This window comes from Rhynchophorus ferrugineus, unplaced genomic scaffold, assembly GCF_030347505.1.
Source record: "Rhynchophorus ferrugineus isolate W39M unplaced genomic scaffold, kcgeb_rfMv2 rfM11, whole genome shotgun sequence".
Classification (NCBI taxonomy): domain Eukaryota; kingdom Metazoa; phylum Arthropoda; class Insecta; order Coleoptera; family Curculionidae; genus Rhynchophorus; species Rhynchophorus ferrugineus.
Window position 1 is genome coordinate 20213074 of NW_027472590.1, and position 23522 is coordinate 20236595.

The window sequence follows — 23522 nt, forward strand, 5'->3', positions numbered from 1 at the left end:
TGGAAAAGTTTAAAAACATTTTTTAAGTGTTTTAAGGAAATGTCGGCCTTCTTTTTATTGCGTCTAGCCCAATTATTTTTGTTTGTTTTAATAGGTGGGTTATGCTGCTGCGGTCTCCTAAACTTTTTTGTTGCTTTCCACAACGAATAGTCTGTAGCCTCAGTTGGTGTCAAATTCTCTAGGTATTCTTGAATGCCTTGGTTTTGTTAATTTTGGATTAGATCTCTCAGCTCTTTGATGGCCCTATTAAATTTTCTTTTATTCTCTTCAGTCCTTTGCCGTTGCCAATTCCGTCGTAACTTTCTGCTTTCTGCTATCTTTTTCTGTATTATACATGATATATGTGTATTTTTTCTTGGAAATGTTTCACTGTTAGGAGTCGCGGAATATGCTGCGTCCTGTATATTGTTTGTAAGGTTTATTGCTGCTATTTGTATATCTATTTCAGTTTGTAACGGTAAGTTTAGAAATATGTTTCGGTCTAAGTTTTCTTCAAATAAGGGTCAGTTAGTTCTATTATTACACAGAGAAAGGGGTTTATATTTGATGGTAATTTTTGAAGAAAGTGTCACTATTATTGGTGAATGATCAGAAGACAGGTCCAAACATGATTCTGCATGACACTTTTTTGTATCAATATTTTTTATAATACAGAAATCTATAGTATCTGGTTTTTTATTTCTGTCTGAAGGCCAATATGTTGGTTCACCAGTAGAGATATTTAATTAAGAGATAATTCTCTACCTTTTGAGTTTAAAAAAGTCATATAAGTTCAAGTAAATTAAAAACACTTGTTTTTACGCAGTTGTAGTGTCGAAATGACGACAAAACGTCGAAAGAGACTAAAAATGGACTGATCTATACAGCAAAGAGATCCAAATAATTATCTCTGTCCTTTCCTCCCTCAAAATTAACACAGAAAGGAATTCGTACCGTCTTATGTCAAAAATAGAAAACTCATCGAAAGCCTTCGTTCGACTGAAATTATAGCTACTGTTTTCATTCGACTACTTTTGGACTATCGACTGTGGACTGTTATTAACGCTAACCATTTTATATAAAAATATTGCTATTTATGACGATGTTTTAACAAGATTTTAATTACTGGTTTATATATTCCTCAAAAGTAGTACATAATCACGTTACAATAATACTTTTATTTCTAATGGTTTATTTTTGTTTCAGGTAAGAACGGCATTGCCTACACTGGTAAGTACTTTACTATAACTACATTGGTATTTAGAAATGTATATATGATTTCTCCTGATATATTTGCTCTTATATGATTTGTTATTTATTTAATGATAACTATTGATATATTGTTTTGATGTAAAATATTTTTAATACTATAGATATGTTACAGGAATTTAGCAGAACATGTAGGGATTAAATAATTCATGAAAAGGATTCAACCAGTTTCTTTTAGGTAGGTCTGTTACAATTATTTATAATTAATATATTATTAGTTGTTCGTTAATTAATGTTAAATGAATGAATTCATTGCATACTTTATTTTTCTGTAGTAAGAGGTGTGTTTCAGATACAATTAACCTATCACATAAGTGGTAGTTAGATCCAATGTATTAATATTAAAAAGCTATATTTTAATAGCGAAAAATTCTCATTTTAACTACCGAGTCATAAAATACTCACTACTTTTATTTTAAATATCCAACCAATATCAAAAGCTAGCTAAATTCTGCCTACGGAAATTTTATTTCATGGTATCCAATAGTAATTGGTTGGTAGAGTTTAAAAAAGTGCCTATGAGTTAGCAGACATGATGTGTTTTAAAAAGTGCGTATATATCGTATGTTAATTTTGATATTTGAAATCTTTATACAAGGGGAGTAGTGTGTTTAATTATTTAAGTGCATGACCTTGCATCTTAGGACAAAATAGATAAATTATAGCTCTAATTGTAAGCTATATTCGACAAGATTCCTTGGATTTTTTTGTTAATAACAAATAATTGCTGGGTGATGTCATATTTACACAATAATTAAGGATATTTTTTCTAATTATCTATGTTTTCGTTGTTATAAATGAAACTTCTGGAACTATCCTCGTACAATGATTATTAATTTTTTGCCACTTTAATTGTCCTTTTTTGTAATATGTTTTAGGTATTGCAATAATCACCATACTTTTTATTAAAACATTAATTAACGAACAACCTACTAAAACTAAATTTGGATAAAACCATGTACACTAATTATCGCTTTTTGATAGTTTTTTTTCTCTTTATATACAAATATTTATTTAATAAAGAATAATTAGCATGGTTAGTTAATTCTATAATGAGGTTTTGTTGAAATATTTATTTTCAATCCGCTAAAACAAATTTATGTTTGTATTTAGACGAAATATTACAAACATGGAGTAATATAATTATTACCATTATGTACCATTCATGCACTACAGGATAGCGTAAACTGAATGTAATTTCAGTTTAGCACATCCGCAGAGTCATTTATTTGAATTAATAGTTTTAGTGAAGAAGTGCTCTCGTGGCAAACTAAGCAAGCAAAATTTTACTCTAATATAGTTTTCTTTATGTATCGTTATGCAACGGAGAAATTAAGCCTATGAAATTAAAAAATAATCAAACATGTTACAATAGTAAAGGAAATGCTGGGAGCTCTTTTAATGACTAGTAAACATAGTAATATCAAATTATTATTCATTCATTTTTATGAAGTATTTTAAATTAAATGCTAATTAAAATGTTCATTTTAACAATTTAGTGTAGTAATTCTGTTTACCTAGTAAATAAAAATTCGGAACCATTTGAAAATAAGAACTCATGCTTTATTAGAACATTAGAACAAATCTTTAAAACTGAGTGAAAAAGACCACATTTATATAGAGATTATATTGGTATTATATCATATATATACGATTGATATGTTTACATCAAGTACATGCACCATATTTTTATAAAGACATCATATCGAAACATTTTTAGACAAAGCCAATAAACTATATTGACATGAAGTCTTGATATTATCTAATATTATTTAATATTATATATCCAATATTATTCACTAACAGTCCAGAAACCATATTCGTATATGTAATGCACCTATCTCAAAGCAAAATCTTCATCTTGCACATTGTCGTACTTTTCACCTGAAAGAATCACCATTCAATACATCATTATTTTTACGAACCTAAAATGTATTTACCTATGCTGTTTTATAAAAATATATTATTCTTTTTTCCTTGATTGTTTCACTCCTTCACCTTCAGAGTAGTAGTCATTAGATCGTTAGGGTTTCATTGACGATTAATGATAAATAATAAATTCAGGTCAACTCCTACTGGTAAATTTGATCTTTTCAACAAAAAGAATGATTGTCTTCTTTGCTTCTTGTTATCGTTTTGAAATCTGTAGCTATGTCGGGGTGAAATGTTGCCATATGTTGACTTCTACTTGATGTCCAAAATGTTTTGTTACAAGTTTGGCGCTTAATATTCTCACTATAAACAAAATTGAAGCCGTTTGGATATTTTAACATTATAAAACTTAACCTTCCGGATACATTCCGGACTTACCTTTGTTCTTACATATTTTAAAACCAATGTATATTACAATACTAAGAATAACACAATTTTAATCCAATAATTTTTTTAATCTACGTATTCTAGGTTATTTGTTTACACTCGACAAACTGTTAATTTTAAAATGGCCGATTATACACTGTAGGTGGGGAAAGGATGAGCGCAAATATTTGGTGCATGCGCACAATATTCCATCATTACATTCAGTTTAGCGTATTCTATGCACGCCTAAATGTTGAGATTCATAAAAATCACTTGAAAATGTTCTTGTTATTAGTTACGTTACTGTGTTCCATCACTCTTAATATTGTTACAGTTCAAGTAAAATTAAAATTAGTACTCTATATAAGTTATAATATGGAAAATGATTTTAACCACAGACAAACTATTAATTTACTCATTATCAGTCGTAAAGATAGTTAACACAGATGGACCTTCAGATCATAGTGCAGTCCGTAGCCAGTGCAGAACTAGTCGTACAAGGGTGGTTCAAATATAATGGAGACAAATGCTGTAGATGGCGCGCATATATGTTTTTAAGGTCGTGGCTTGAGTATGTGATAGCTCTGTCTTTTACGAACAGTGTGGCATAGTTTTAGTCGGAAGCGAATGTTTCACGCGCGTGCTACGACCATGAGTGAACGTCAAGTGCCGACCGCCATTGCGCAACGTATTGTCATTCATTTTTAAGTGTGGGAAGGCGTTAAAAAGACGGATTTTTTTTGCCTTTGCGAAATAAGTTCGGTAGTAAATGCCTCGGTAGGGCTGCCATATTTAAATGGGCCAAAGCATTCAAGGATGGCGGCGAAACGGGTCGAGGATGAGCCGCATGATCGTCGATCGAGAAAGTATCGCTCACCAGTTTGCCTTTGAGGATCTTCGAAATAGCACTGTTTTTATCCAAATTTCCATGTTGTCCCTCTATGGAATGGGTTTCCAAGTTCTAGCGATTACAGATTCCAATGGTCTATGGCTAAGAAACGAAGCTCTTCGGTCCGCCTTTGGTGGCCTTGCACTATGAAGTGTGCTACATATGCCGGGAATCCACGGATTAAGGGTGTTTTTCAAAGCTCGAATGTTTCTTACTTGAAATAGTTTATAACTTCGAGCATCTTTAATTCACATTTTGTGACCTAACAGCTTTAGTTGCGATGTTTTTGCCCGAGCTCCACTTAACTACACCAAGGAATGCTTGATGATTAATTTGATTCCAGTTAATTGAATTAATTCAAAAAAGAATAGCCTTATTTTTAAGTCTTAAACACAAAAACTATAAATTTTCTTTAAAAAGTATATTCAAATAACCATTTAAAGGAGACGGCAGAGTAGCGATCACAGTGGAGTCCATAGCTAGTGCAGTACTATTTGTATAATATAACTTATATAAGTAAATTATTTTCTTCAATGAAACTATGGAACTTTTCCATGTGTTTGAAGTACAGTTAATAGTATGTACTCGTTTGCTACTACTGTATTAGATTCTTTTAGTATGCGTTTTAGTAGTATTGGTTAGGGCATTTTTCACTTAACTATGATTTGATAACATCAAAAAATTTCATGTATTTGTACTAATAACAGGTCAATTGAAAAGGCCTACAAGAGTAAAAGACATTTTTTTTTGCAAAATTGTTTTTTTTTATTCAACATAATTCCTTTCAAGTGTGATACACTGATTATAGCGACCTTCCAACTGTTCGATGCTATTTTTGTAGCACGATTTGTTCTTTGCTTCAAAATAGGTCTCAGTTTCAGCGATCACTTCTTCATTCGACGAAAATTTCTTCCCAGCATTATTTTGAGACTTGCGAACAGGAAATAGTGGGGGGCCAGATCTAGAGAATACGATAGATGAGCCTTGGTGAAGCTGTAATAGTCGCTATTGATGGTCCTTCCTTTTTCAAGGTAGTCAATGAAAATTATTCCATGCGCATCCCAAAATACAGACGCCATAACCTTGCCATCGGACTGTTGCGTTTTCCCGCGCTTTGGAGCGGGTTCATCGACTGTGTTTCATCCATTGTCATATATCGACGCAAAAACTCGGGTTTATTACGCTTGATCATCTTCAAACACTGCTCTAAATCATCAACTCGTCGTTGTTTTTGGTCAAAAGTGAGCTCGCGGGCACCCACTTTACACAGAGGTTGCTCATACCCAAATATTCGATATGATATGATGTCCACGTTCAGTTGATATCTTTAGAGTGTCTGCTATTTCATTCAATTTCAATTTACGGTCATTCAAAATCATTTTGTGGATTTTTTAATTCGTCGGTAACCTCTTTTAGGCGTCCACTGCGTTCACCGTCTTCGGTGCTCATTTCACCACGTCTAAACTTAGCATACCAATCCTTGATGGTTAATTTTTCTGCATATAGTCTATTTATTATATCTATTTCTAGTATCGCCATCTATGTGTCAGGTCGGGAACTTTTCAGTTGACCTGTTGTATCGTACTCTAACAATATGAATCGTATTATAAATGAAGTTGAGGAACCACAAATTTATAAATGCCTGTTGCAATAGGAAATTTGGACAATCTGTGAATCAACAGTGACAACTGAATAGGAATCTCTGGATAATAATTTCACACATATAATACTAGTAGTTAGTTTAAATTTCTATTATAGGTACCTGTAAAGAAAATATTTTGTAGTTAATGCATTTAATTGTTTTTTAAACAGAGTTTACAAGGTAGATTGACAACGCCATGACATATGACAATATTTTTTTACTGGAAACCATTATGTATTCTACGACGAAATGTTTTTAATTTTACTTTTTGAAAAAGATATCTATTCAGGTTATTATAAAGTACTAAAAAATTGTCATTGTAGTGTCTAGGAATAAAATTAAGGAGATAGCTAATAGATCCGAAAAATTTTCGATTATCTTGGATAAGTAGCTTCATAACGAATTCAATATGGTTCCATTTTAACACAGTTTGTGTGTATACTTCAATGTTTTGGTAACTAGATATATCCAGGTTCAACATTCTAAAAAATTGTGTTTATGTATATAAAAGCTATGTATATCATATCAATATCGATTTTAGTCACAGAAACGTACGAAAATGTTAGACATACTCTTCTCTATATCAGACGCGCAGAAAATGAAACAAACAAACAAAAAAGAATCCGCAAGCGCATCAAGAAATGAAATGAACCAATCAAATTATATTACAGGTCTTAGTATAGCGAAACAAACCAATAAAATGGATCGAAAAGACAATTGGATTGTTTTCAGGATATTGGATGTGGCGAAACATCTCTACAAAGTTACCTATAAGTTAAATCTCTATTTTATTCCATGATTATTAACTTAAAGCCAATGTATCGCCTGTTAAGTACAAATACAAACAATACTATTTTTTTTATATACATTTTGAAGTCCCCTTTTTACCAACGAGTGTTTATCTGGGCTGGACCTACTCTTTAACGTGGGCTCCGAACCACGGTACCAAAAGGCCAGTGACCAATTTAGAAATCGTCCCAGAAGATATCCGGTTTTACCCAGCCTGATTACTGGCGTGACTGGGATCATTTTCCTGTAGTATTTTACATTCTTGTCTAGGGCAATCACAAATATTAAACAATCACAAACATAAATTTACGACCATGTCCCAGCAGGATTCGAACCCGCGACTATCGCAAACATAGGTGGACCGTCCTGTCGCCTTTACCACTGCGCCAACCAAGCCGGCAAACAATACTATTAGAATAATACTGGGACACACTTTGTATGAGTATTTTATGTTTCGTACCTTATAAAATAAATAACAAAAGCAAATATTAGGTTGGAGAAAAAGAAACTGCGGGTGAAAGAGCCGACAGCAATTGACAATAATCCACGTAACTATACATTAGTTACTAATGTCCACTTGTGCATCAGTTTCTGGCTTATAAAATATTTATAATTTATACTTTATAATTGCATGTACTATGCGCTATTGATCTTTAATTTGCAGTTGTCTTGGAAACTATCGACTGAAAGCGACTATCGACTGTTTAGTAATGGACTACTTTTTACTATCAACTGTTTCAGTCGCTATTTTCGTTACGTCTACTTTTTACTATAAACTTTTTCAAAAAGAACCACATTTGATTGATAAATAGTAAAATAAGTTCGACTGCATTTATGTTATTTTGGTAGCTCTTAGGTCTATGTTAGAAGTTCTTTCATTAAAGTTTAAACTAATAATAAAATAAAATAAAATAATTATTTTTTTAAAAAAGGGTGCGGTAGTTAAATAGTTGATAAAGATGATACTCCATTTCTCTTTACAATCAAGTCAAATATATAAAATATAAACATAATTGTACATAATTTAAAATGATTATCAATCATCAAAATGAAACAGTTTTTTTTAACATAATAGAATCCAGCAATTATATATTTCCTTTGCTTTTCCAAAACGAAACTTGAGAAGGGATACATACCTCTGTCCACTATCACTTATAGCACTGTTGAAAAAAACATTTATAAACACACGTTGAAATCAAATAGAAATAAACCAATTATTTTTATTACATAATGTCATTCCAAGTATAAAAATATGATGAAGCATATATTCCATCATTATTCCTTTTTTTTTACACTGCCACTTGCCAGTTTAAACTCATTTAAAGCGAATTTATCTATACAGCACAGAGAGTCTAACAATTATCTTTGTCCTTTTTTTCTTTCAATATTAATATGGAAAGGAATTTGTATATCACCGTCAGCTATCACGAATAGAAAAACAGTTGATGCATGCGTTTGTCTGAAATAATAATTACTGTTTTTCGTCGCTAGTTTTTTTCACTATCGATTAGTTCGGCTGTTTTCAATCTTTTATGAAGCTCTAACATCCTTTGCATGTATTGATATATCCCATCTAGCAATAATAATCCGCGAAAAAGTGTCATCAATGTTGCGTGCACGGCAATTGTTGTTGGGTAACCGCATAGGCGGCAAATCTCTTAAATAAAAAGGAACTTTCGAACGAAACCAACTTGGTTAGCGCAGTGGTAAAAGGGACAGGATGGTCGTAAAGGTATGTTTGTGATTGTCCTTAGGCAAGAATATAAAATCTGACAAGGAAAAGAGTACTAGTCACGCCAATAACCAGGGTGGGTAAACCGGATGTCTTCTGGGATGATTTCTAAGTTGGTTACTCGCCAGTCGGTAGGCTTAATGCCGATGATCGTGGTTCGGAGTTCACTTTAAACAGTAGGTCCAGTCCAAATAAACCCTAGTTCGTAAAAAGGAGACTTTGGCGACAAGCCCGCCTAGTTCACTTCACGTTATCATTGAAACATTTTTAAACATATATAAAATTTAAAAAAAACCTCTAAAATATCGAATTACCAGATTAATTTGTGTGTATCATAAATATATGTATATGATTTTGTATTCGTTTTTGGAAAAAAATTATCAAGATAATATAAACAAATAAAATTTGCTTTTACATACAGGTCAATTGAAAAGTCCCCGACCTGACACATAGATGACGCTACTAGAATTAAATCCATATGTTTTTAGTTAATCCTAACCATCATAAGATGTGGGTATAAATTTGGCAGCTGTCGGATCATTAGTTCGTCAATTATAGCATTTTGAGTGAAGCAACTTTTCTTATTGTGAAAAAAATGGATAAAAAGGAATGTCGCGTATTGATAAAATATTGCTTTTGAAGGGAAAAACTACAGTTGAAGCAAAAACTTGGCTTGATGCGGAGTTTCCGGATTCTGCCAGGAAAATCAACCCTCAAGGATTGGTATGCTATGTTTAGACGTGGTGAAATGAGGACCGAAGACGGTGAACGCAGTGGACGCCCAAAAGAGGTTGTTACCGACGAAAACATTTCAAAAATCCTCGAAATGATTTTGAATGACCGTAAATTGCATTGAAATAGCAAACACTCTAGATATATCAACAGAACCTGTACATCATATCATTCACGAATATTTGGGTATGAGAAAGTTCTGTGCGCGAGCTCACTTTTGATCAAGAACAACGACGAGTTGATTCGGAAGAGTGCTTGAAGATGATCAAGCGTAATAAACCCAAGTTTTTGCGTCGATATGTGACACTGGATGAAACATGGCTCCATCATTTCACTCCGAAGTCCAACCGACAGTCAACCGAGTGGACTACACATGATGAAACCGCTCCAACGCGTGGGAAAACGCAACAGTCGGCCGGCAAGGTTATGGCGTCTGTATTTTGGGATGCACATGGAATAATTTTCATTGACTACCTTGAAAAAGGAAGGACAATCAACAGCGACTATTACATAGCATTATTGGACCGTTTGAATTGGCGTTGTTTTAGCAAATTTTGAAGCAAAGAAATCGTACTGCAAAATGGTATCGAAAAGTTGAAGGGTCGTTATAATCAGTGTGTCACCCTTGAAGGGAATTATGTTGAATAAAAAAAAAGTAATTTCGCAAAAAATGTGTATTACTATGGTAGACGGGGGACTTTTCAATTGACCTGTTATAATAATAATAATTTGCGATCTTTTAAAACTATAGGGCTCACATTAACAACAAATTTTCATTTCGTGAGTGCTGCTTAAAACTAAAAGTACATTGTATGCATGAATAGATCAAACGTTTTGTATAGCTTCATGGTCCTAAGCTTCCTCCGGTCTAATGAAATTAATAACCGAAGCTAAAGAAAACAAAGGGCTTTAGAATAGCGTATAATTTTAATATTCAGTGCCTCGTTCCGCCAGTAAACAAAATCCTTCATCAATCATTTTACCGTGCAGTAACTTTACATTTTTATTTTGAATATCCGCTTACCCAACTTATTAGGGCTTTCGTGCCGTTATAAATAATTCTTGTCAAAATTACTATATAGTTTGCGCATGTTTCAGACGTTGGAGTTTTGCTAGTTATATATGTTATATTGAGATATAAATTTGACTGATTCACTTGATAAATTGTCAGTACTCTGATGACTGTCGTAACATAGCGCGTCCAAAAATTTACACAATATTGGGCTTATTTTTCATGAAAATTAAAAGTATAATTTGACAAGATATATAGGAATAATTGTAATTCCTGAAAAAAGAGTCACTTTTATTTTTTTATATAGTTCTTTTTTTCCAATTCTCAAAATGGAATTGTAGGAGCTGTGAATTAATTTTAATATTATCCTATATAAGCAGATGCATGGCAGGTGTATCATTTAAAGTTGTCAAATAGTCTTCATGATGGTGAGTTAACCATCTCGCTTTTTTTGGGTTGATCTGGACCTTCTTTGGTCTCTCTCTCTAAAAACATCGAAACTGTGACAGAAAATGTACTTCCAATAAAAAAAATATGAAAATAAATAAATAATATAATACTTATATATTAATTTTAAAGAATTTACAACACATATTGTAACGTACTTCATGTTGAAACTTGACTGTCAGGCTTCACTTTTTGACATGCATTTTTAACAAAGCATTTTTTTCAGTGCATTGAAAATGTCTGAATTTGTACCGTAACGTATACATACGTATCGTTTGTATTTGTTTTAAATCCTGTTTGTGGGAAGTTTTTATGCGATTATGATCCATATGACCAATATGCAGAGTTATTGAGAGTAACACAAGAAATTATTTCCAATCACTTGAAGAACATGGGAATGATTCAAAAGTTTCTATTATATTTGTGTGTATTGAAGCCGAGAGATTGCAAGGCGTTTAGATATGCGTGAGATTGTGCTTCAACGGCAACATCGGAAATGTTTTTTGAATCATATTGTTACTGGTGATAGGGACTACCTGGTCAAGTATTAATATCAACGGCAAAGCCGAATATCCGTTGTTTCAAGCAAATGCTCTGTATTTCATATAATTAGCTTGGTGTGGTATACTATGGGCTGCTAAAACGTAATTAAAATATCAATGCCGGTCGGAATACGAACAAAGACACAATGCTATTCTTCAATATGACAATGCTATAGCATATGTTGCAAAAATCGCACCTGAAAAAACGCATATGACTCGTGACCTGTCTAAGAAGCGCTTCATTTCTTATAAAGATACCCGAGAATGGGTCAATTCGTGAATAGCCTTAAAGAATACATCATTCTTTCAAGATGAAATCCGTAAATTGCATGGAGAATGGGAAAGAGTAGCGGCTGTCGATGGAAAATACTTATAATAATAATAAAAAATATATCCTTTAAAACCAATTTATAGGACAATATATAGGAAAAGCATGCCCAATTAATTGTAGAACCAAATGACAAAGCTCTGATATATCAATAAAATTACGGAGGTGTAATATTAATTAGCAATGCTAGTTCTAGCGAAATAGAAGACTGCTTGCAAACAACTCTCTTGGTATATAAGTTATAAAATGTGAAGGGTGTAAAATAATATTAAATATATTTTAACATTAACTAAACCTCTAACTCTGGACGTCTCACTTCTCACACTATTTATTCTCCACATAAATACACCGGCTTGTTCTTTCGAACACACTACTTTATAGCCAAGACCGTATCAGACGCGCGATATAACATATATTCTCACAAAAAGGTACCGGGTATTCATCAATAAAACTGAGTATGCTTGCTATTTAATCAAATTGATTGTACTGCTAAACCAATTAATACAATTGTCAAAATATTTTCTGAAAGTATCAGTAATAACCAAAAAGATGTTCCGGAATGGATTCAGAATGGATGTGGAAGAAAATATTAAACCCCTGAAAACAACTGCATATGGAAGCAGAATTGTTTATGGTGATTTTACAAAAGCAGCATGGAAAAATATTAAAAGAAACACTTTAAAAAACTAACCGTCGGGATATAATACTACTCAAGAGAAATTAGAGAGCTCTTAACAACAAATCGTAAAGCAAGAAAATGGCAAGCAGAGCATCAGATGATAAAACTATACTGTTAAAAAATAAACTGGGTCAACAACTCAAACAGAAAATTCGAATTACGAAAAATGAAATGCTTTCGGAATATTCTGTTTGGAAGGCCGTTAAGAAATTAAATCAGAGAAAAAAATGCTTGGCAAAAAAGATATCGAATGGGCGAAATTATTTGCAGAGTACTTAACAAATACTTTCCAACCCTATCCTGCTGACGAATTTGATTACTTAACTAATCCAAATAGAAATGAAGAGTTATAAACTCAATAACTCCAAAGAATATCGCCAAAAAATTAATATCAAGAAAGCTCGAAGGTACAATAAATGGCCAGATATTTTAATACCTATAGAAGGGGCATAATAAAACTAGCACATATATTTATCACTACATAGCGGTTTTTTCTTTGATATATTTTAAAGTCTCCTTTTTACCAACAAGGGTTTTCGCGATTAAGCCTACCGACTGGCTAGTGATCAAGTTAGGGACCATCCCAGAAGACATTCGGTCTTACCCTACTTAGCCTGGTTACTGGCGTGACTGGGATGGTTATTCCTTGTCCGACTTTCTATTGTTGCCTATAAAAACATTTACTACTACCATCACAAACATAAAGTACCTCCATGAGCACATTCAAAAATTGAGCAGGTACATCGTATTACGGAAATAATTGAGAAAAATTTTGAATTTGTTCAGCCATATTTCTATATCTCTGACCCAAGCCTTTGATAAAGTATGGCATGAAGGCTTCGGACAAACGTTAGCAAACAATCTATAATAACGAGATGAACCAAATTCTCAAATCTTACATATCTGATAACCACTTCAAAATAATATACTGTGACAAATATTCAGATTTGAAGCTTGCCTGAGGTTGTACCCTTGAACCAATATTTTATACTCTATCTAATGAAAGCCTTAAATATTAAGGATGTCAACATTTGCTGATGGTACTGAACTACTCGCTAAGAGTAACAATATTGGGACAAATGTAAATAGAGTACAAAGTTGTAAAGTAACGTTGCTGAGTAGTTTAAGGAATTGAAAATAATATTGAAATCTATGAAATGGAATGAGAAATATTTAAATATAATCAAATGCTAAATGAGTTTAGATTTTTAATATTATATCTGGATTTAAGAACAATATAAAGGAAAAATTACTAGATAGTTACGAGTTAGTAACTAATTGATATGTATTTGTCATGAACTTTTAATAATAAAATAAAAACGTGAATTGATTTCACTTATCACAACAATTGAAAGATGAAGTCGATCGATGATGTTTTAGGTGAAGGTGGATGTTCGATGGCATTTCTTGAGTTTTTGGCCACAAACTCATTTACGTTGATTGAAAATCCAAAGTTTTGTGTGCCTTCTTCCGGTTTAGGTTTAAATAAATTTTCAGCTTTCATTTTCTACACTTTAGTGATACTAGCTTCATTTCAAGACGTCTATGATCGACCAGGGCGTTGCATATCTTTGATACTTTTGATATAAACCTAGTCGATTCACCATAAGTAAATCTTCTGCATAAATTCGGGCGTAAAATAAAACTTATAATTAAGTAAAACTATACATATGAAATACAACAACGATAGGTAATTAGCATGACAGATACTGTTAATTTTTAATGTGTCTAACTTTCTCCCGCTCCTGTTCTACTTTTCCACACAAATTTGACTTGATGATTGTGGTAGAAGAACTCTCAAAACAAAAGTTCGGTACTCTCCTTCTAAAACCCTAAGTTTTTAGTATCGATATTTTACTTTACAACTAAAAGTTCGGTACTCTTTGAAAAAAATATCGAAAAATATTGGTCCAAAATATATCATTATATCGGGCAGAAAATATCGGTGAAAATTAACGATATATCGATATTTTTTCAGCATCTCTAGTCACGTGTCTCTCGTTGTCCCAATCTATTCGTTCGAAGACGTTCATTGCGCTACGCTAGCTCTATAAAAATATATCGATTTGTTTTCTGCGATATATCGATAATTTTTGTATAATGTAACAGCTTATCGCAGCCTGCGTGTATCACCTACCGGATTTGATTGTGATTATAAAACATTCTCGATTCATTCAAACACATACAAAAATATTATCAAAATCACCGTTTGGGAGAAGTTCAAATTGTAGCAATATTTCTACAAGATGTTAGAAAGATAACCCGGAATAGCATTTTTGTTGTAACGATACTTTACAGCGTTATGACGGTATGTTTGGGTGCCTCTGGTAGACTGAGGGTTATTGTGGGATCACATTTTATTATTGCCACATAAAACCCGTATAGTAACAGGTCAATTAAAAATTCCCCGGCCTATCACAGTAAAACACATTTTTTTTTGGCAAAATTAGTTTTTTTTATTCAACATAAGTCGCTTCAAGGGTGATACACTGATTATAGTGACCCTCCTACTTTTCGATACGATTTCTGTAGTACGATTTGTCCTTTGTGTCAAAATCGGCGATCATTTCTTCATTCGATGAAAATTTTTCCACAACGAGCACTCTTTGAGATCTAAGAACAGGAAATAATCGCTGGAGGCCAGATCTGAAGAATAGTGGATGAGGAAGGAATTCGAAGCCCAATTCATGGATTTTGCCAGAGTTTTCATTGACTTGTGACACGGTGCATTGTCTTGGTGAAGCAGCACTTTGTTTTCTTCAAATGCGGCCGTTTTTCGGCGATTTCGTCTTTCAAACGGTCCAATAACGCTATGTAATCGTCGCTGTTGATGGTCCTTCCTTTTTCAAGGTAGTCAATGAAAATTATTCCATGCGCATCCCAAAATACAGACGCCATAACCTTGCCAGCAGACTGTTACGTTTTCCCACGCTTTGGAGCGGGTTCATCGAGAGCAGTCCACTCGGATGACTGTCGATTGAACTTCGGAGTGAAATGATGGAGTCATGTTTCATCCATTATCACATATCGACGCAAAAACTCGGATTTATTACGTTTGATCATCTGCAAACACTGCTCCGAATCGTCAACTCGTCGTTATTTCTGCTCAAAAGTGAGCTCGCGCGGCACCCACTTTGCACATAGCTTTCTCATACCCAAGTATTCGTGAATGATATGATGTACATGTTCAGTTGATATCTTTAAAGTGTCTGCTATTTCATTCAATTTCAATTTACGGTCATTCAAAATCATTTTGTGGATTTTTTTAATGTTTTCGTCTTCGGTGCTCATTTTACCACGTCTAAACTTAACATACCAATCATTGACGGTTGATTTCCCAGGGGCAGTGTCCGGAAACTCGGCATCGAGGCAAGTTTTGTCTTCAATTGTATTTTTTCCTTTCAAAAAGCAACATTTTATCAACACGCGGAATTTTTTTTTATCCATTTTTTTCACAATAACAAAAGTTGCTTCACTTAAAATGCTATAATTTACAAACTAATGGTCCGAGAGCTGTCAAATTTATACACGCATCTTTTGAGGGTTGGGGCTAACGAAAAAGCATATGGATTTTATTCTAGTGTCAGGCCGGGGACTTTTCAACTGGTCTGTTATCTATTGGTCAGAAGGGAATGTTGTTGACAGGAAAAGAAGGAGCAGAGAGGAGCGTGAGACCGAACAAAGTATTCAAGAGTTTCCAGGTCAGTCAAACACAGACTTCCTCAATCATAAAAACAGTCTTCATAAAGTGTCCACAGGGCACACGGTCTTCGACAGCCTTCGCAGGTCTATCAAGATACAATACAGCTTCAACAACCATGTCAAGGAAGCGCACAGTTGGTGCCACTTGGCAGCGTAAACACAACCTTCACTGACCGGTCTATTCTTTCGTGAATTAATTTTATTTAAATAAAGCAGTTTTGAAGTTTTTCTCTGAAGATATTGGAGAGGAAATAATGCGCAACATGAAGGATTATATATAAGAAACTCTCTCTTATATTTCTTTGTTACTGACAATATCGAGCACTCTAAACAAACTAAACCTTGAGGCAACTAAACGACAAAAATTATTTTGCCAATCCCTTTCAGCGGGCTTCTCATATCATTTTCATGTACCTTTTGACAGAAAGTATTATAATACTTTCGCTACTTAATTATCGCTTGGGCGTTTATCGGGTTCGCAGTTATTTAATCGACCCCAAAAATATTTCAAAATAAACAAATTTCACTCTCGCCGATCGGTAGCCTAAAAACATCGTTTCGCGAATCGCTTTTCGCAGTTGGCCTGTTCATAAATTACTTCCAGCGTTCACCAAACGACATTATTACTTTACGGCGTCGCTAAATTAAAGGAAATTATAGGCGATTTTCTGCTTATTTACGACCTACACAGGTACGAAAGCTTTTTCTGATGTAACAGCTAAATAAATTTAACTCCAACCGGCGAATTCATAATGGACAAATTGAACTGTAATCTTTGTATGCATAATGATAAATATTAGCGTTGGGAACTATCGCAAAACAGCTGAACTAGTCGATAGTCAAAAAAGTAGTCGACTGAAAATAATAATTACTATTCCAGTCAAATACACGCTTCGATTGTTTTTTAATTCGTAATAACTGACGAAGATAGCAGATTATGCCATGACAGAACAATCAAACGAAACTGTCCATAGTAGCAAAATAGTCAGAAGATAACAATTATTTTTTCAGTCAATGCCACAAAATGGCGGAGATAATTTCTTGGATCTTTGTGCTGTAGAGATTCCTTCATTTTAACTAATTTTAAGTGTAAAATAAAATGTAAAATTCATTTTATACTTTAGTATTACTTTGACATTTACATATTTACACAAAAAAATAGAATAATGATCCCAAAAATATAATATAATTATAATTGGATTACTTCTATTTCATTCGAACGTGGGCTTACAAAGGTTTTTTGTTTTTTTCTATACAAGAAAGACGGAGATGTACGTACTCCTTTTCGTACTAATTTTGGGAAGGAAAAGGAAATATATATCTTATATTTTTTAAAAATTTTAATCGCATATATTGATTTTGTTATAAAGACGAAGGGAATAATTTTTATCGTATATTCTCAGTCAATCTTTTAACTATCGCACGCTTTTTAAATAAAGTAATAGTTTTCTTTATTGTTAAATAGGATTGGCTTAAAATTATTATCTGTATTAACTTCAATGAAAGGAAAGAAGTTTAACATTCAAAAGATTTCATTAAACGTCGAGAGACTTGGAGCATTGAAAAGTTAATCGAAGGGAGACCCAATAATATCCCAAATTAGATACATACAGTCAAAAGTATTTTATTGTTTGTCACTAAAAAATTTGTTGTTTTTACCATATTACAGTAATAAATAATATTGAAAGTTAGAGTTCTTATAGGCTGTTATGTTAATATACCTTGTTTTTGCAACCATATTACAAACATTAACATTAAAACATATGTTTACGTATAAGCATAAATTCGGCACATCACTTTGAAAATTAAGGGTAGTCAGCTAGTAACTATTAAGAAATAGTCGACTGAAACTAATCAACTAAAAGAAGTCGACTGAAACAGTCGATAGTAAAAAGTTATCAATTACTTAATACTCGATAGTTGTTTTCAGTCGATAGTTCCCATCGCTAATAAATAAATAAACGGTATTAATTAAATAAACGTATTGATACATTACCTAATACGGGGTGGCCTCAATAAACCGACCAAGCATTTCAATTACTTTGTTTATTCCATAATTAGAATTGGTGTTGTTATATGTCTATATCTTCAATTAAGGTAACTGAAATTGATCTTAAGGGATTCCCCTTCCCTGAGTTTTATGCCTCGATATATGTATATTTATATTTATTTAAATAGTATGTACTTTTGGTTCATGAAACGCCGCGTTTGAAGATTACTGAATTGTTGTTACAGATAATATAAAATAAATTGTTTATATTCATACCCACTCGAATGTATAGCATATCCGAGTATATAACAAAAATAAGGTTATCAAATATAATTTATTTTAAAATTATATAAATTATAGACTTCAAATACACTCCTTCTACACCCAAAACTATTGTTTGTAGTGTACGGTTGTTTTGTTATATGAGGTACAGTTCTAGGCACATATTTTTATGTAATGGTATCCCAATTAACAATTGTATATCTAAGTATTGTATTTAACTTTCATTAGTTTTTCCTTTGTCGCTGTATTTCCATTTTACCTTTGCCACAATACCACTATACTATATATATTTGCCTTTACAAACTATATTGGCCTTATAAACTCATTTTGATATCACTGTATTTCCTCATATTATTATTTAATCACTACTTGTGTACATTGTAAAAGTCTATACATTTGTTCGATATCATCTAATAAATCACTTCATTAACTCTTATGCGTTTTCCATTGTATCATAAGTTCACATACCGAACGTTTCATTAGTCACTGCTACTTCTGAGTGACTGTTCCAGTTAATCACTAATTGCTAATTTCCAATCTATCTAACACTTTGTCAATTTCTTCTTCCCTGTAACTGATGGAGTTCACACAGAGTTTTCCATATGTTTGTACATTCTTCTCGACCATATCCTTTGTAGTAGGGAGGAAGCTGTAATACTCTGTGGCCATATTGTACAGCCATCTGATCTACTACGTATCTTTTTTTGAAGCCTATTTCAAAACAACAGTAAATTACATAAATCACAATTATAAAGCACAATTTCAGTCATATTTACCGAGTAACAATTTTATAATAATAGATATATTATATATAATAATAGTATTAATGATAATAGTTATGGATAGAAATAGTTAATTCTTTAACATTGTATTTTCAAGACTTAATTTATATTTTACAAGCCATTCCTTCATCATGAAAATAGTGATACTAATATCCACCTTACCAAATTGAAAAACAATATAATTTTTCAAATCAGTAGCATAAAATGTAGGTTCAGGCGAAAAGTACTACCTAAAGTGTGACTAAACAAAAGTACTGTACTAAAGAATCACTAAATATATGTGTTAGCATTTCTATTATAACAAATCTTATTGATAATATTAGCGCCATTTTAGATGACTTGGTCGTTAACACATTAACAATATTATACACAGCGCATTAGTTCTAATAAGCATTAACGTTAGAATAATGTTAAAGTTAGAATTAATGTTATTTGTTGTTTTGAAATTTCTCTCCCTCGATCATCAATAAAATTTTGCGAGGAAAATGAAGATTAGAGTGAAGAAGTATCGAGTGTTTTAAGAAGAATTATCGACATTTTTCTCCGGTACTTTTTTGGTCGATATTTTGGTATCGGTCGGTATTTTTTGTCTCGAAAACTTCGAAAAAGGAGAAACGTCTGTGTTCGGCTATATATATTTTTTTATATATTATTTATATATGTTCGCCGATCTCTCCGTCCATTATGCACCGATTTTCAGAATTCTTTTTTTGTTCGAAAGAGTGCGCTTCTGAGGGGGTCTCATTGGAACCAAGTAAGGATGTGATGCGGGGAAGAGGAGGAAACCGAGGGAAACGCTTAAACTTCAAAGGCACTTATAAATTTTTCACATATTTTTTATCTAAAATAATAAGATACTTGTGTATAATGTTATTGCTGAGCTGATATGACGGAAAATCGAGTCGTTCGGTGCAAAAGCCACTCAGTTTGCTTTTAAGCACTAAGTATAGCATATAAGATGTCGGAGAAATATTGTAGACAATTGCTTCTATGGTGTAATTTTTAAAACGTTTAGCTACTAGCCGGAGGTCGCGGGTTCGATTACCGGAATGGAAAATTAGTCTTTGTTGTTCTAGTTTAATTAGAATATTTGTCAAATCACCTAGTCTAGGTAGCGCACGCCGGGGACTGAAGCGCTCCTTATTTTCAATCATTGGTTTTTTATCCCTTTTTTTCTTCATATGCACCTTTACTTGGCCTAGCCATTGTAACATTAAATAAAATAACTGCGTAAATTATTGAGTAACTATCTAACACTAAAAAGAGAAAAATAAAATATTTTTAACAAAAAAATTGAACCGACTTCAAAAAATACAGAAGGAACTCACTAAAAATCTAAAAAAATGATCAAACTTAGATTTTTAACATAAAAAAAAAACGTTTTAAAATAAGATATGTACATAATAATCGTTTTTATAACTAAATAGAAATAAACAGAAACCTTTTAACCTATCTACTACATGTAATTTATATTCTACTATATACACACCATTTACCTTAATACCTGCTTAAGCCTATTTAGCTACTTACAATATTATTTTATCTACTACCAAATGATCAGTCTGAAGTCGATACCGAGCCCAAAAATTACAAAAAGGTAATATAATTTTGTGACAAAAATTTAAATTAAACAAATCTAATTTGTTGCTTCGTAGTGACTTATGTCCTGAATATATTTAGGTAAGTATTAAGCTAAATTGAGTGTATATAGTAGAATATAAAATACGTATAATGCATAGGTTAAATAAGGTTTTTGTTTTTTTTATTTAGTTATTACAACGATTATTACGTATTTTATTTTAAAATGTTTTTTTTGTGTTAAAAATCTAAGTTTCATTATTTTTTAATTTTTAGTTAGTTCCTTATTTATTTTTTGAAGTCGGTTAAATTTTTTTGTTAAAAATATTTTGTGAAAAGTACGATTGGACCGGAACAAGTTCGATACTAAAACCTAGGGATTTGTAAAGCGAATATCAAACCTTTGTGTTGAGATGTCTTAAAATATTTGTATCTTTAAAAATATTTCTTTGATATTTAGAAAATATATCGATAATATATAAAGACATATCGGAAATCTGTTTTTTTTTTAATTTTAATTTAAAAGGTTAATTGAAATTTTTTATCTAAATTAAATTTATTTAAATATGGAAAAATATCGGTCAACAAAAATAATGATATGCATTCTTAGTCACGACTGAATCTCTTCGAACAAAAGTTATTAATGGAAAATAGAATGAAACTGTCGATAGTAAAAATATTAAATTACTAAACAGTCGTTAGTTCTCAAGGCTAATTGTGACCGTTGACGTTTAGTCATATTAAAACTTTAGAAAAACACTTGTTTTTGAATTAAGAAATGAATTAATTATTTTATCAAAGAAAATTTCACTTTAGGCATATAAAATATGCACAATAAAACAAAAAAAATATCTCCATTAAATAAAGTTTACAACACCAGTTGGTTGTGAAAATTCGAACCGAGCCACTTCAAATGCCGGACAACATCGAGATCATTGTCTATAAACAGTATATAAAAATGTTTTAGTGGTTTGGACGTGATGATGCGAACATTCCCTCCGCCCGAATTAAACTAAATTGGGTTTATTTTCAGCTCTCAGTCGTCGTTAACTGTCGCCAATGTCTGCTTCCTAGCTTTGAGTGCCGTAAATATTCTTAACCAGTACGGGCATAAGGACCTTTGGTGCTATACGTGCAGTGTTTCCGATGCTTTTTAGATAGTCGTGCGTTATCTCGACGTTCATTAGGCGAGGGTAGTTCTCGAAATAGCACCTGATAAGATAAATAAAGTTAAAATTACTTGTATTGTGTCGTGCATTCTTCGCGTTTTGTTTATATAGTTACCAAAGTCTGACGTAACATGGGATACACATGTTTGTTATGTCTAGTAGTTCGATCAAAAGTGGTGTAATATTATTGCATGTAGTTTGGTGAAGTTGATTAACCGTAAGTTTTCATTTTATCTTACTGTACAATACATATTAAAATATGTAAACAATGATGTAGAATATCTTTTGTTCACTTATTAAATTGCCGTACTTTATTACATTAAAAAAAAATGATTGCCATTTTTTCACAATTGAACAATTCCTGCAGTGATTATTAATATTTTCTTTGTAGTTTAAGGCGTAATAAATTAATCGCTATATATAATTTAATAACATATTTTCTGCAAGATAATCTATCAACCAGCTTGTTTTTAGCATCTGCTTAAATAGTTCTAGCTTAGAAGCATATCGTTTTCAATAGGAATTATAAATTAATTTATAAATGAGTTTTGAAGGATTTTTTAAATTCAAATCTTTATTATGAAAAATGATTACAACGTATTTCATAAGAATGAACACATTGATAGCCTCTATTTTCCCACATCTTTCAGGTAATTTACAAATTCCATTTCGAAAGAACGAATAGACCTATTTGACACCTTCATAAGAAGTGAAGAAACAAGGCATGACTCGTATATCGGAACAAGTAGCAATAAGAAGGAGCAAGCTCTGGGGAATACGGCGGTTGGGGTAGCACTTCCCATTTTATTGTTTCAAATTGTTTTCACCGATTTTGTATCAAGACAATATGCGGTCGAGCGTTGTCATGCTGTAGAATAACATTGTCATGAATTGTGGCGGATCGCCATTGAGAGTTTCATTAGATTTTAACATCACCAAATACACCAAATCAGCTGATTCCACCAAATATAGAGCATTAGTTTGGAGCCATGGATATTAGGCTTTGCCGTTGATCTTGATGTATCACTAAGGGGACCCCATGATTTCTTTCGCTTTGGATTATCGTAATAGATCCACTTTTCATTACCAGTAACGATACGATGCAAGAAACCTTTCCGGTTTTGTTGTCGAAGCAATATGATTCGTTCAGTGTCCTTGGCATCAATTCGTATGGTACAAAATATCCAAACTTTTCATTCATTCCCCTATTCTTCAAGAGATCGGAAATAGTTTCTTGCATATTCTTCTCGTGTTTTAAACGAATCATCATCGAGTAATGCTTTGAAATCGTCCACTTAAAATATTTTGTCTGTCCAGAACGCTCTTTGCCTGTGGTGTCAGAATCTTCACTTAATACGTCAAAATCAGTATTCAGATATTGAAATCGATGAAACAGTAAAAAAGTAAAATATCCTGTAAATGCGATTTGCTCGGTACAAATTCAGTAATTTTCAACATACCGAAAAAAATGTTGTTCACACTTCGACGTAATGACTGAAACCGATGAAACTGAAAAGTGAAGCTTGAACACCAAGTTGGTTACAAAATGTACCGAATGCGATTTAATATATAGTCCACATCGTCTATTCTAAATTGTTTAAAATTAATTTATAGGCTTGATAGTTTTCAATATTTTTCAATAGATGAGAATTAAAATAGTTAAAAAAGATTGAAAACTGTT

The 23522-nt window shown here is 32.4% G+C and overlaps 1 protein-coding gene across 4 annotated transcripts in view; it reads left to right on the plus strand.

Annotated features, from left to right (window-relative positions):
* The first annotated feature begins 1352 nt into the window (after positions 1 to 1352).
* Positions 1353 to 23522, plus strand: part of Liprin-beta (liprin-beta 1) — a 144401-nt gene continuing 122231 nt past the window's right edge. For 3 of the 4 annotated variants that reach the window (XM_076417367.1, XM_076417372.1, XM_076417371.1), the window contains exon 1: positions 21711 to 22058. The gene's annotated coding sequence lies outside the window, so the exon portion shown is untranslated. Of the gene's footprint in view, positions 1427 to 21710; positions 22059 to 23522 lie in introns of those variants that run through there. The other variant, XM_076417369.1, reaches the window with a different exon arrangement.